Here is a 13,464-nt window from a genome sequence, read left to right as displayed (position 1 = left end):
CTGTTACTCGTGATGTTACGGTCATTATTAACCTTATTAGCATATTGACAACACCAGAGAGAAACATCCCTGATGAAACACAGTATGCTGTTATTCCTAACATTCACGTTACACTAAACTGCTGTTTTTAGCAGGAAACTTTTTTTTTTTTTTTAATTGATGAAGCACTTTATGTTTGTTTGTGGGGTCATAGATTTGTGGCTAAAGTTTAAAATCCTGCAAGTGTTGATCCATGAAGTATCACCATAGTGTCTTTGATCAAAACGCTGGGAACTGGATCTCAGGAACTGAACCTGTAGTAACAGGAACTGCAATAACTGGACCAGAACAAAATGCTAAATAATTTTTTTTTTTTTTTTTTTTTTTTTTGCTAAATAATTTTTTTTTTTTTTTTAAATATTTGGTTATGTGTTAACTTCTATATGTGTTACTTGGAGCTGCATGAACTTTTATTGGTTTTACACAAATTAATGTTTTATTCACAACAAGTTTTTTACTGATTTAATACAAATATGCACTTTGTTATAATGTTCAGATGTTTGCTACTTTACCCTGAATGTCTTCATTTGTAAAATTATACTTTCTTTGTCAATTGTTTTTCTTTTTTCCTTTGTAACTAAAGCTTTTTAGCTGGAGTTTAGAAGAACAGCAAGATTTAGGTGAAATTTATTATGGTTCTGTTTTTGTAAATGCTTTTAGAAATGTTATTTCAGTGTCATCACCTCTCACCAAATTCAGTTCTGCAACCTCAGCAGAAAACCAAAACATGTGCCTTGCACACTCAGTGTAATATTTTTAGAAACATTTTTTTTTCATAGGCATAAACTCATACACAACAGAACATAATAGAACCTGAACATTTCGGACAGAGTTGAGATCCAGTCTGATGATCCACTTTCAGTCTGCCTTTGAATCTGCTACCAGCACGTTCATCATTTAGATTAAATCTGCCATACATTGATTTGAGCTATTAAAGTGATTTCAGGTGCACCCATAGAATCAGATCTTAATCATTCTTTTCAGTATCATCAGTGTGTAGAGTAACAGAATCTCCCTCCATCATCTGAACAGAGAACAAACAGAACCAGGGCTTGTCACAGATTAAGACTTTTATATCGTTTTATGAGAAAAGATGCAATATGGTGTTTGGTTTAAATCAATATGAAGATTAACCACTTCATCTCTCTCTTTATCTCAGTTGGACTCACGTTGGACCCATGTGTGGGTCAAATATTGCATCATCATAATTATGTAAAAAAATCTATAAGCTGTGGAACACAAAACTAGACATATATGGTATCATAAAAACACAATCACTTTTACATTTACGTTACATGAAAGAAGATTATAAGGTCTGAATATGACCCCCCCCCCCTGCAATGACCCACCCCTTGAGAAAATCATATGAATAATATTAAATTTCATATTTATATATCACACATTCGCCAAACATAAATAAGTCACATATCTAATGAAAGCTCTCACTCTTTATTTTACTGACTGTACACTTTACATTAACATAAATATCAAAAGAATCATAAAGATGGGAATGAACAAGCAAGCACATGAGTCATATTCCTGCTCCGATCACTACTTCTATGTGTAGCTACTAGCCCCAAACTGTATATCAGCTAATTATTTCGGTTGTTTTCTTCAAAATGAGACTATTTGCACGTGTCTGTGAGCATGCATGGCCAAACGACACTGTAATATGTCTCAGATGTGCATATCAAAACATGCAATGCAGCCAAAAACTTTTATTACACTTAGTTTGGATTATCCTTGTTGTTGATGATGTCATATTGTGTCCTACATCAAGAAAGCTGATGATCGTAGCTATCCATAAACATGTCGATCATAACTCTAGTCCATTCAGAGCCTGAGATCTGAGGTTCCAAAGTTGAGGAGGCGTGGCCACTAAGCACAAATTCACACGGCTGCGTTCATCAGTTGCAGTTGCAGTTACTTTTTATGTGTTTATCATAAAATTGTGAATATATACAATATAATATATGCAATATTCCACCACTGTGTTTAAATTCAGAGGGTTTTCTGTAAATTGAGACCATTTTTATCATTTTTCTCCAGTGTATGTGGGTAGGACGCTCTCTTTTAAATTAAGGTATGCCCAATTCTTTCAGAAATCAAAAATGGAGACATAAAGAACGCTCCGAGACACCAATACCTCCTTTCAGTAAAATAAAAAAATAATAATAATAAAACAAATATCAAAATATAACTTTTTATACAATTTTATCATAAAATTGAGAATATTATTTAAATTCATTTCACTGTAAAGTGTGTTTGTGTTGTGTGTAGTGAAAGATTGTGAGATTATTGTCAGGACAAAATAAATAAATAAATAAATAAAAACTACACACACAGCGACCAAATGCATCCAGATGAAGTGATCAAACCACATTTCTGTACAGATAAAACTGCAGAGTTCATTTAGTTTGAGTTCATGTTTGAAATAACTGCCTTTTAATCGCAGACTTTGGTGTCTGTGCAAAATCACTGTTCTGAAACTCCAGTTGAAGCACATGTGAGTTTCCTTGGTCTTTTCTTAAGGAGAAACTGAAAGGATTGGATCAATGCTATATGAAATTCAAGTTATACACAATAATTACCGTATTTTACCTGTAATGCATTGGGAAAAGTAAGCTAGATTCACCATTTTAGTGCAGTAACGACTGCAGACAAAACAAAGCGAAGAACCGCCAATAGGCGAAACATTCACAGACTGTCTTCCAGTAATTACCTTCCTACATTCATCAAAAATTCATGCTTTGTGTTATTTACTTTGGAATTAAATTAGGCTTAAACTAGTAAACACTGCAGGGAGGGTGTTTGTACAGCTGCCGAGGAAGTGATGGTAAGTTTGCAGCCTTTCTCTTTTCTGACTGCTGCAACCTGTTTTTATTCTTGTGGGCAGAAGTGGAAACGCTATCATGGATTTTGTTTTATCATGCATTTTATTAGCTTCTTTGCTCATTTAAGTGCTATGATTACAGATTTCACGCACTCTTTGTGTTCTGCGTCTGTAAATTTGTTTATTATGAAAATCATATTTTAGAATATTAATTGGTAGAACCATATGACATTAATTTTAAACATTCCATAGATTTTCTAGATGTGAAAGATACGTTTTAGGCCCTGTGTCTATTTTATCATTAGTTCTCTAGTGGCTCATCTCATCTCTGAGTACAGCAGCATCTATTTATAGCGCAATCGAGTTTCTCCTTTAAACACTAGACAGCGATGATGCTAAAGTCTCCAGTAGTGCATACTGACAAGAAAACAAACAACAAACAAGCAGTAAATGGGGTCAATATTTAATAATGAAAACAGAACATTTTAGTTGAGATTCTGGATGCTGTACTATTTTTGAACCACTAAATAAAACTAATACAAAAACTAACAGCAAAAAGAAAAACAAAGAAAAGATGAAGCCAAAAATGTGATACAAAGAGCAAAAGCAAAACTGAGAGATAAGAATGACATCCTGGCAGAGAATGACTGTGTGAGTCAGGGTCCTGTGTGAGAATCCATTCTGCTAGATAACTATCTGATCATCGTTTTTTGGGGACATTTTCATACACAGCGTTCGACTTTGATTTCTGCAAGAAAACACAAACTCGGTCAGGAATCTTTCTGATGCAACATAAAAATTAATAACAGACCAGCTTCTTCCATAAAATGATTAGCCTAAGTAATATTACTTAAAAATATCAGTTACAGTAGATCACTAAACGTAATTTTCCATAATTTTTACTCCAAAGTTTAAACCTGTGTGTGTAAAGCTTCTCATTGTAGCCTGTGAATAATTTATTTTCAGTTATGAGTTATGAATGGTGAACAGAAACTGTCACTAGGAGGTTTTTTTTTTTTTTTTTTTTTTTTTTTAATAAACACATATGATTGTCTCAAGGAATTATAAGGAATATTTTGATTAACTCTCTTTTTTGAAATGATAACATGTCAAAACACTGCTTTACTATTTTTAGCATGCAAATTTTAATCTACAAATACTGACGTTTCTGGAAACACTGCTACAGAAAAGATGCTAAGGTGGAGCAGCAAGAGGAAATGACATCAAACTTTCAGTTTAGCGTTTCACTTTTTAAACAGTTAAAACATCAAACAGCTTATTTAAGTTCTGAAGTTTTCTCACTACTGAAAAAGGTTTTTGTTTTTTCTTTTTTTTATACACAAAAATAACAGCAAAGATACTTGTCTCAGTACATCTACAACCATGTGGCCACTAAAGCTGCATTCACCTCGGAGTAATTATATACCGTGGACCAGCTGCAGCTCAAGGACAGACTCTAGCACAGGTAACAGCTTATTTATTTAAATTAGGCCACAGACCACATCCGGCGGATGTGTAGCAGTCAAATGTTTTCTTGTGTAATGAATACAATTTATACCAACTCGGGATTTCATAATTACATTCTGAAAATGAAATACTTGTAATTAGATTAAATTACATTTTAAAATACTCATAATCTAAGTTATTTTTTTTTGTTTACATGATTACATATTATTCACACAACAGTAATAAAGTATACATATTTCATTGATTCTCCCTAATTCCTCTTTTTCATCTTTTAAATGTTCTTTTCTAAAATATCCTACTGCTTATATACAATCAGAAAGTCTTACAGTTTTGTTGACATTAACACAAACTTCATAAACTTGAAGAGCAGTATTGTAAGTGTGCTGATTTTTGTTTATCGACATTCACACAAAGACCAGTCACTTGTCAGGTGGCTTCACAACATTTGACCACTGCATTTACAAAAAATCTTTTCAGGTTTAAGAAGTGTTTGAACATTGCATCAACTACTAACCTCTGTTATATAACCATATATGACTACGTCATTTGAAGGCTTTTGTCTTTCAAGCACATTCAAATGCACAAATTCACATTATTTCTTATTTACCTTTAATGCAGGTATTGTCAAACTTATTTTGTCATCTGAATCTCTTTCAACTATATATTTACTTGAAGTACTCCCTGAGAGTTGAAAAGAAATATTTGAAGTATCACATTTGCATGTCCATGGTTATTCCTTGAGAGTTGAATGGTCACATGATATGCAGAAAAACATATATTATATATATATATATCATTTGCATGTCCATGGTTCATATACATATACATATATATATGTATATGTATATATATATTAGTAGGTCTAAGTGTTTTGTTTTGATTCATGATATTTTCAAATTAGTTATTTTATTTTACATTTTTAGGATTTAATTAATTATTAGCTTTTTATTAAACTTACAACCCCCCTGCAGACTGACTGCAGTACGAAGCCCAGTTTGGGAGTCTTTAATGTAATGTAGGCCTAATGTTAATGCACTTCATGTTGTTAAATACACAAATGGAATATTTCTTGTATATTTTTTTCTATCAGTCTGGTACAAAATTATCTTATTTAAATCAATGTGATAAACATGTTAGGTCAAAAGTAATCCAAATGTAATCAAAAAGTAGACTGATTATTTTACCAAAAATGTTTAATGTAATGGATTACGTTATTAACTACAATGGAATTAGTAAGGGACTACATTTTTTAAGTAATTTACCCAGCTCTGGTGTTTTCATAAGAGTTAATCTGCTGCAGTGGGCTGTTTGGTGAAGGATCACTGTTTGCACACATCCACAGTTAGTCGACGTTCATTTACATAAAGTTGTTAGTGTTGAGTTGAGGTCCACTGTTACCGGCTTTTGTTCAAATGAATGATGTCCTACAGTTTTATGATAATCACATTAAATAAAAGAGCGATTGGCGGAGAGCAGCTGGTGGAGGACAAACTCTCATTATTTTGCTCCACTTCAAGCACCATGCTCATGTGTCTCCATCGCGGCAAAAAAAAAAAAAAACTGAGTGGACAGCTGTTTTGGGTAAGAAACTATAAAAAATAATAAGTAATGATAATAGCTATAAATACAAATAATTATAGCTAATAATTCCTTAATTCTTCAACAACTGAATTAGATTATTACTTTCTTTAAAAAGTATTGCATTACTCAAGCTGGACCGTACTAAACAACACAAGGATAGAGATCAAATGGCTAATAATATAAATAATAATGGCTAATAATATAAAATTGCACGAATTACTCAAAATATTTAAAGAAAAAGGTTACATTAAAAACATGCTAAAAACAGGCTATTTTTACATTAGATGATAATTTTGATATAAAATCCACTGTTGTTTTAAATAGAATTGTTGTATAGTCTGTACGGTAAAAAAGTACATCAGAAATAACTGTGATTAAACTACAAAACATACTTTAATACTTTTTTTAAAATCATGCTTTTTTTAGGTCTGCAAAATGTAAAATGGAAAAACTGATGTGCAAACAGCACATACACATAAAAGCGCATAAAAACATACTCTTCTTTTGATCTGCTCCCTGTATACTGAAGGTAATACTGATGACGGTTGGGCTGATAGATCACCCAGGTCTGTTCACTGACCGCCTGATGCATATTGCACACAAAACTTCAAACATCAAGCTTCAATCAGACTAACCGACTGCAATGCATTTTCTTGCAACATACTCATGAATGATCTTACCGCTTTTCGAGTTGTTGATTTACACAAAGCTGAATCAGTTCTGTCTTCTTCCTGGGTCTGGACTGCATTAACAATGAACACAGATGGGTTAAAATGATAAAAGTTCAAAATTATTTTGACATTTGTGTCTTAAAAATATTTTTGAATTGCTTGCTATGCTGGCCTGTTTTTGTAAGTTTCTTGCAGATGCAGCACATCAGGACTGCAGCTACGATCAACAGAGATCCAGCAGCAGATAGCAACACTATGTACACTAAAGGTGGGCCCTGATCTGTAATGAACAAAATGAGCCATTAGTGAGAGAGCTATATAACAGTGTTCAGCACTATATAATGTGTATATATACACTGATGACATACCTAAATGTGTCTGACAGAGTTGAGTGATCTCCAGATGTGTGGTCTGCTTGCTGATGGGATTGTTGATCACACAGCTGTAGTTGTTTTTTTATCCTGATATTCCACCTCCAGAGGTAGAGAGAGACTGATGCTGAGATCAGACACACTGATGCTGGACAATAAACTGTTTCCTTTGTACCAGGAGAGAGTCACATGACCCACATTCACCACTGAACACACCAGTGAACAATATGATGATGATGAGTTTTGTGAAAAGTCTCTGGTAATGTTAGGAATGGGCAGATGGGCTGAAAAATAAGAGAACAAACAGTAAAAATGCATGTACACAGCAATCTTGTTTTTGGTGTAGTGTGCTGACACAAGGTGTTTCTGTCAAATGAAGATATAAAATTATTAAACAATTACAATATTTTTATCCAATCCATAGCATTTGCAGCATAATAATTATAAAAAAAAATATACAGAGAGACACTTTAACAATTTAGGTATATGCAACCGATCTGTAAATGTTAAAATACTCAAATAAAATACTTAAATGGCCGTAGACATATACAACACCCTAAAACGGGCGTAACAATGATTTAAAACTCTTTACAGCTCAAATAATACCCCAGTTTTAACCAGAGAATTAATCTAAGTTCTTTTGTTCTTTTTCTTTCTTTTTCTTTTTTTTTTTTTTTCTTTCTTTCTTTTTTTTTTTTTTTTTTTGTTTTTGAGTGGATGACAAAGCAGCTGCATAAACTTAACTTTTATTGAACCTGATATATTCCTTTTCTTAATCAAGAATGCTTAAAAGACTGAACCATGTTGTTAAGAATAATTACAGGACAAATTGTATGTTTTTGTTGATTGATTTTTTTACTTTTTTTTTTTGTTTATAGTTTTTTTCGTTTTGTTTTTTGTTGTTCATGATGGTCAGAGATCCAGTCTGTCTCTCCAGCTTCAGTCTGTCTCTGAATCTCTCATCAGGGAAGATTTGGTTCGGTCTCTTGATTTGAGCGATCAGAGAGTTGTTAGCTCCAAATTTCCACAGTATGTCGTCATCTTCATGTATTGTAGTTACATTATTTTGTAGAAGCACAGAATCTCCCTCCATCACTGATAATGACTCGCCAAACACACCTGGAGAAGACATATGGTCAGATTAAAACAAAGGTTTACAAAACTGAAATCAGTTGCAGTTTGCAACTAAATGTTAAATGATGTGAAAAGAAATGAAGCCATAAAAATGCTTTTATAATTTACCAGTCAAACACCACCAGCACAACCAACACAAAACAAATGTGCAAACCATTTTCTTCAGTTGTTCAGTGAAATCTTGTAAGACTATGCATCAAAACTCTCAAGCTAGTGTATGAATCCTCCAACAACAGAGTTTACCCTCCCAGTACACGACCTTAACCATTTAACACATTCTTGTTTTATCATTTTATATATATATATATATATTGTAATACTATTAATCGACCTTTATATATATATATATATATATATATATATATTGTTTTATCATTTTATATATATATATATATACCGGAAATATATATAAGACTTTAGGTGCAAAAACATCTAAGTTCTTTTGATTTTATTTTTTTTTATTGTATTTTTTTTTGGTTTGAGGCTGGGATTTAGCGAATTTGAAGTGAAAGTACTTGATAAACACGTGCTATGTGTGGAGAGAATTCAAAGTTTCATTATCTCATTTTTGACCAAGATAGTTTTTGGTGGCTTTTGCACTGGGAAGTTTATTTAATTTAGTAATTCAACTCAAATTGTTAAATTGTTAAATAAATTCAGTGCACACATACTGAAGTAGTTTAAGTCTTTGGTTCTTTTAATTGTGATGATTTTGGCTCATATTTAACAAAAACCCACCAATTCACTCAACAAATTATAATATGGTGACATACCAATCAGCTAATCAACTCAAAACACCTGCAAAGGTTTCCTAAGCCTTCAAAAGGATTTCTCAGTTTGGTTTACTAGGCTATACAATCATGGGGAAGAATGCTGATCTGACAGTTGTCCAGAAGACAATTATTGACACCCTTCAGAAGGAGGGTAAGCCACAAACATTCATTGCCAAAGAAGCTGGCTGTACACAGAGTGCTGTATCCAAGCATGTTAACAGAAAGTTGAGTGGAAATCGATACAAGAATTTGAGTGAATTTCACAAGAAATGCACTGAGGCTCAAGACATCAAGAGCCACCACACACAGACGTCTCAAGGAATTTGGCTACAGTTGTCGTATTCCTCTTGTCAAGCCACTTCTGCACAACAGACAACATCAGAGGTGTCTTACCTGGGCTAAGGAGAAGAAGAACTGGACTGTCGCCATTGGTCCAAAGTGCTCTTTTCAGAAGAGAGCAAGTTTTGTATTTCATTTGGAAACCTGTTTACCAAGAAATTTTGGAGCACTTTGGTCCAAAGTGCTCTTTTCAGAAGAGAGACCATGCTTTTTGAAGATGCTGAATATCATTTTCCAGCAGGATTTGGCACCTGCCCACCACTGCCAAAAGCACCAAAAGTTGGTTAAATGACCATGGTGTTGGTGTGCTTGACTGGCCAGAAAACTCACCAGATCTGAACCCCCATAGAGAATATAGGGGGTATTGTCAAGAGGAAAATGAGAAACAAGAGACCAAAAAATGCAGATGAGCTGAAGGCCACTGTCAAAGAAACCTGGGCTTCCATACCACCTCAGCAGTGCCACAATCACCTCCATGCCACGCCGAATTGAGACAGTAATGAAAGCAAAAGGAGCTTGTTGTGATTGATGATTACATTTACAGTTATTGAGTATATTTTCAGTTAGTGAAAATGTTTTCTAGAAGTGTTTATTTATTAGTCTTATGAAGTATTCTAATTTGTTGAGATATAGTGAATTGGAGGGTTTTTGTTAAAAGTGAGCCAAAATCATCACAATTAAAAGAACTAAAGACTTAAACTACTTCAGTCTGTGTGCATTAAATTTATTTAATACGTGAGTTTCACAATTTGAGTTGAATTACTGAAATAAATGAACTTGTCCATGACATTCTAATTTATTGAGATGCACCTGATTTTAAATGTATATAAATAAATATATATATAATATATATAATTCTGACTCTTACATATGTATGAATGTATGTATTGGATCAGTTAGCATACATTTCATGGTTAAAGCTGAAGGATTTTAAAATGTTTTTATAATCAGTTAGTTCTTGCAAAGTGCAAAAATCGTTTGCCATCTTGCATTATTGCTAGATTCATTGAGGTGTGACATTAGCAGCTCATTTCTGAGTCAAACTGAAACCTGCTGCGGTTGGTTTTCATCAGAATCATGGTTTAATGGATAAAAGTATCTGCAAATAGCCATTTGTTTGATGTGAGTTTTGTTTGTGTGAAGAGTTTCTTCCTGTTTTGCCACTGTGAGCTTCACACAATGATCACTGTGTTGATCTTCTCACACAGAACAGCAAATACAGTCAAATAAATAACTGAATCCATCAAAAACAGCAAACTAGTCAGATTTCAAATATGATTTATACCCATCATGAATAATTGATTAACTGATTGACTTATGATCATCTCATAACTCTAAACACTTCACAAATAGGACAAACCAAACAACTGCCTAATTTTTAAAATTAAGATCACTGTTATCTCCTTAAAACCAAGGCTACAACTGACTAGGTTAAGATGAGGATAGAGTGAAACTAGGGTTCGCTTGTGAGCACCTCCAGATTTACAGCGGTCATGGAGTTCATGGTCACTTGCACAAGTCAAGGGCACAGTAAGTGTGCCAGTGGGTTACTATTATATTAAATATGTTATACAAATTATGATTTATGTATTTCACGTTCATTTGTCATTAGGAGGAACATAGAAAATCAGCACTGCTACACAGCCCTAAAAATGCAGGTTTCAGTAAATAGAAATGTTCCAGAGTCAGCCTGGTTTAGATGTGATTAATAGGAAAATATGCCATTATTTGGGTTTTTTAACAGTTCAGTGTGGGAATAATCAATTATTTTAATATGCAGTCTGTAACTTTTTTGTGTTCAATGGTTTAGATGTGAGAGTGCATCATAAAAACCATTTTCCAAACGGGTGTTTTTGGCTATTCATGAATCACATACGGTAGCACACCTATAATAACATTTATATATTCAGACTATTTTTTAAGACTGGTTTTCTGGTAGAGGAACTGCCTTGCGTCGTGGTTGTTCGTGGCTGAGGTTCGTCCGGACGCAATATTTTCTTGAGATTATGGGGGGGGGGGGTTTGGAATAGGGAAAAGCTCTAGCTCTCTGGGGGAAAGCTCTGGCTTCGTGTGGACATAGCCTAAATAGGGCGAGTAGTGTGTTCATGCTGAAAATTCCAAAAAGAAAAAGTGCACATTAAATACCTGGATGATGCACTTAACCGAAAAATGAAGTGTTGAATGTTGACAACTGTCGCAGCTTTAATTTTAGAGTGGGGGAAAACAATAAAAAAAATAATAGAGTGGGGGTTTGGAGCGGATCAGCTGTTAGCATAATCCAAAAGCCTACTGAATATCTTATAGGGCTCGATAAAAGATCTATAGGATTTTCCATAGGCTTTTGAATTATCACAAAAAATAAGCTCTGTTTTCAACCATAGTTCATGAAAATGACATGTTTTGACAATCAGGATAATTTTCACAAAATAATATAAATGATGAATTTTGAAGCCTGAATAAAAGTGCCAGAACTTAAAAGCTAAACTTAGGCTATAAAAGAACTACAGCACCACGGTGGCTCGACTTCAGTGTCACCACCACCACGCTTCTGACAACGTTTTCAAATGTATTTTTAATGTGTTCAGTCAAAAGTATTTACTCTGTATATGAATTTTAATCCACACTACATTAACCTTTTCATATAACCTGGAATAAATGCAAAAAACTAAAACTGAAATGAGACATTAATAATAAATAGTATAGTGAATAAATTAAATAATCATAACTAAAGGCCATATGAAAGCACATATTTCTGTACATTTCTAAATAAGGTGCATTAAAACTTAATAAATCCTTGATTAATATGAATATTTTAATTAAAAAAGTGTGTCTCCACAGTTACGATTCAGTAAAGTTCTAGTGCATTTAATCTATTAAATAACAGCAGGGCGAGCAAGTTTTTGGTTATGGTAAGATTAAACTTATTTTATTGAATACAGTACCACATTTCAGCTTAGTTAGGGTGGGTAGTTACACAAAATGTTATTTTATCCTTGCTTCTAGGAAATCCATATGCTTTCTTACAGCTTCATGTGGCCATAAACATTTACATTTAACATGGCTTTAAGAACTATGCATTGTTAATTTCCACTTTCACCGTGACAAAGCCGGTAAATGTGGTGTTTACATGGAATAATCATAATATGTTTACCTTATGGTCTGCACCCAGAGTCTTCGCATCAGTAATTATGGTCTATAAAACGATCCATCCGAAGACTTTGTGCTGCATTTCGGGGCAAAAAATCTCAACAACAACAACAAAAAAAAAACATTGTCGACCAACTATATAAAATGCAGAAAAACTATTAGTTGCTTATTCTACAATTAATTGTATTACAAATTATACTACGACTGGAAAATACTGTAAATTGATAAATTGTTCAGCATGATGATGTTGAATGTCTCCCACAACACCGTAGTGTAGTCCCATTTAACAACTTATTAGCAACGTTGCTAATAGCAACTCTCTTTTTTAAGAAAGCGTAACATTTAAAAAAATCACGAGTGGGTGTAACTGGTGTGTTTTATGTCATAGAATAAAACGTGAAAGTATCTTGCCTGTCAGGGGCGGATTTAGTGAATTGGGGGCCCCAGGCAAATATAGGAATGGGGCCCTATACATTTGCACACATTTACCTAGATCAACCCTCGAGGTCCTTTTTTGTCGTGATGCTTGCTGCTGCACAATGGTGCCAGATTGTGTGTGTCCAATGTTTCTACATTTTTATGTACATGTTCTAATGGGATTTTTTAATTTACAGTTTATGTCATTTAGCAGATACTTTTATTATTTCATGTTGTAGACCACGAAATAGCAATTGATTTACCGTTTTTTTAGTTTTAACATAAAACAAAATAAATTATAAAATGATAAACCTCACAACTGAAAATTTATATTTTCTGGGATGAGTCAGAAGTATAAATTATTATATTATTTAAAACAGATGTTTATTGCCACCAACGTGAGTGAATATTCGCATTGGTCTGAACAAAAACTGCCGACTGGATTATTGAAAATGCACCATTCATTCTCTGCCAGTAGGAGGTGCTTTTGGAGTCAGAAATATAGTGGTTTTCCCCGAGGTAACAGCTTCTAAAACAAAACAGCTCAGCTCATCTAAATGGTACTTTATCAGGTTAAAGAAAAATGTGAGTACCAGCGTAAGCCTACATTTTATTTTAGTCATTTAAACTTAGGGCTGTCAATCAATTAAAATATATATCATCCCAATAATGGCATGATTGTGATGAGTTAA

This window comes from Cyprinus carpio, chromosome A11 (assembly GCF_018340385.1).
Source record: "Cyprinus carpio isolate SPL01 chromosome A11, ASM1834038v1, whole genome shotgun sequence".
In the NCBI taxonomy this organism is placed as follows: Eukaryota; Metazoa; Chordata; class Actinopteri; order Cypriniformes; family Cyprinidae; genus Cyprinus; species Cyprinus carpio.
Note: the sequence above shows the minus strand (reverse complement) of the source record.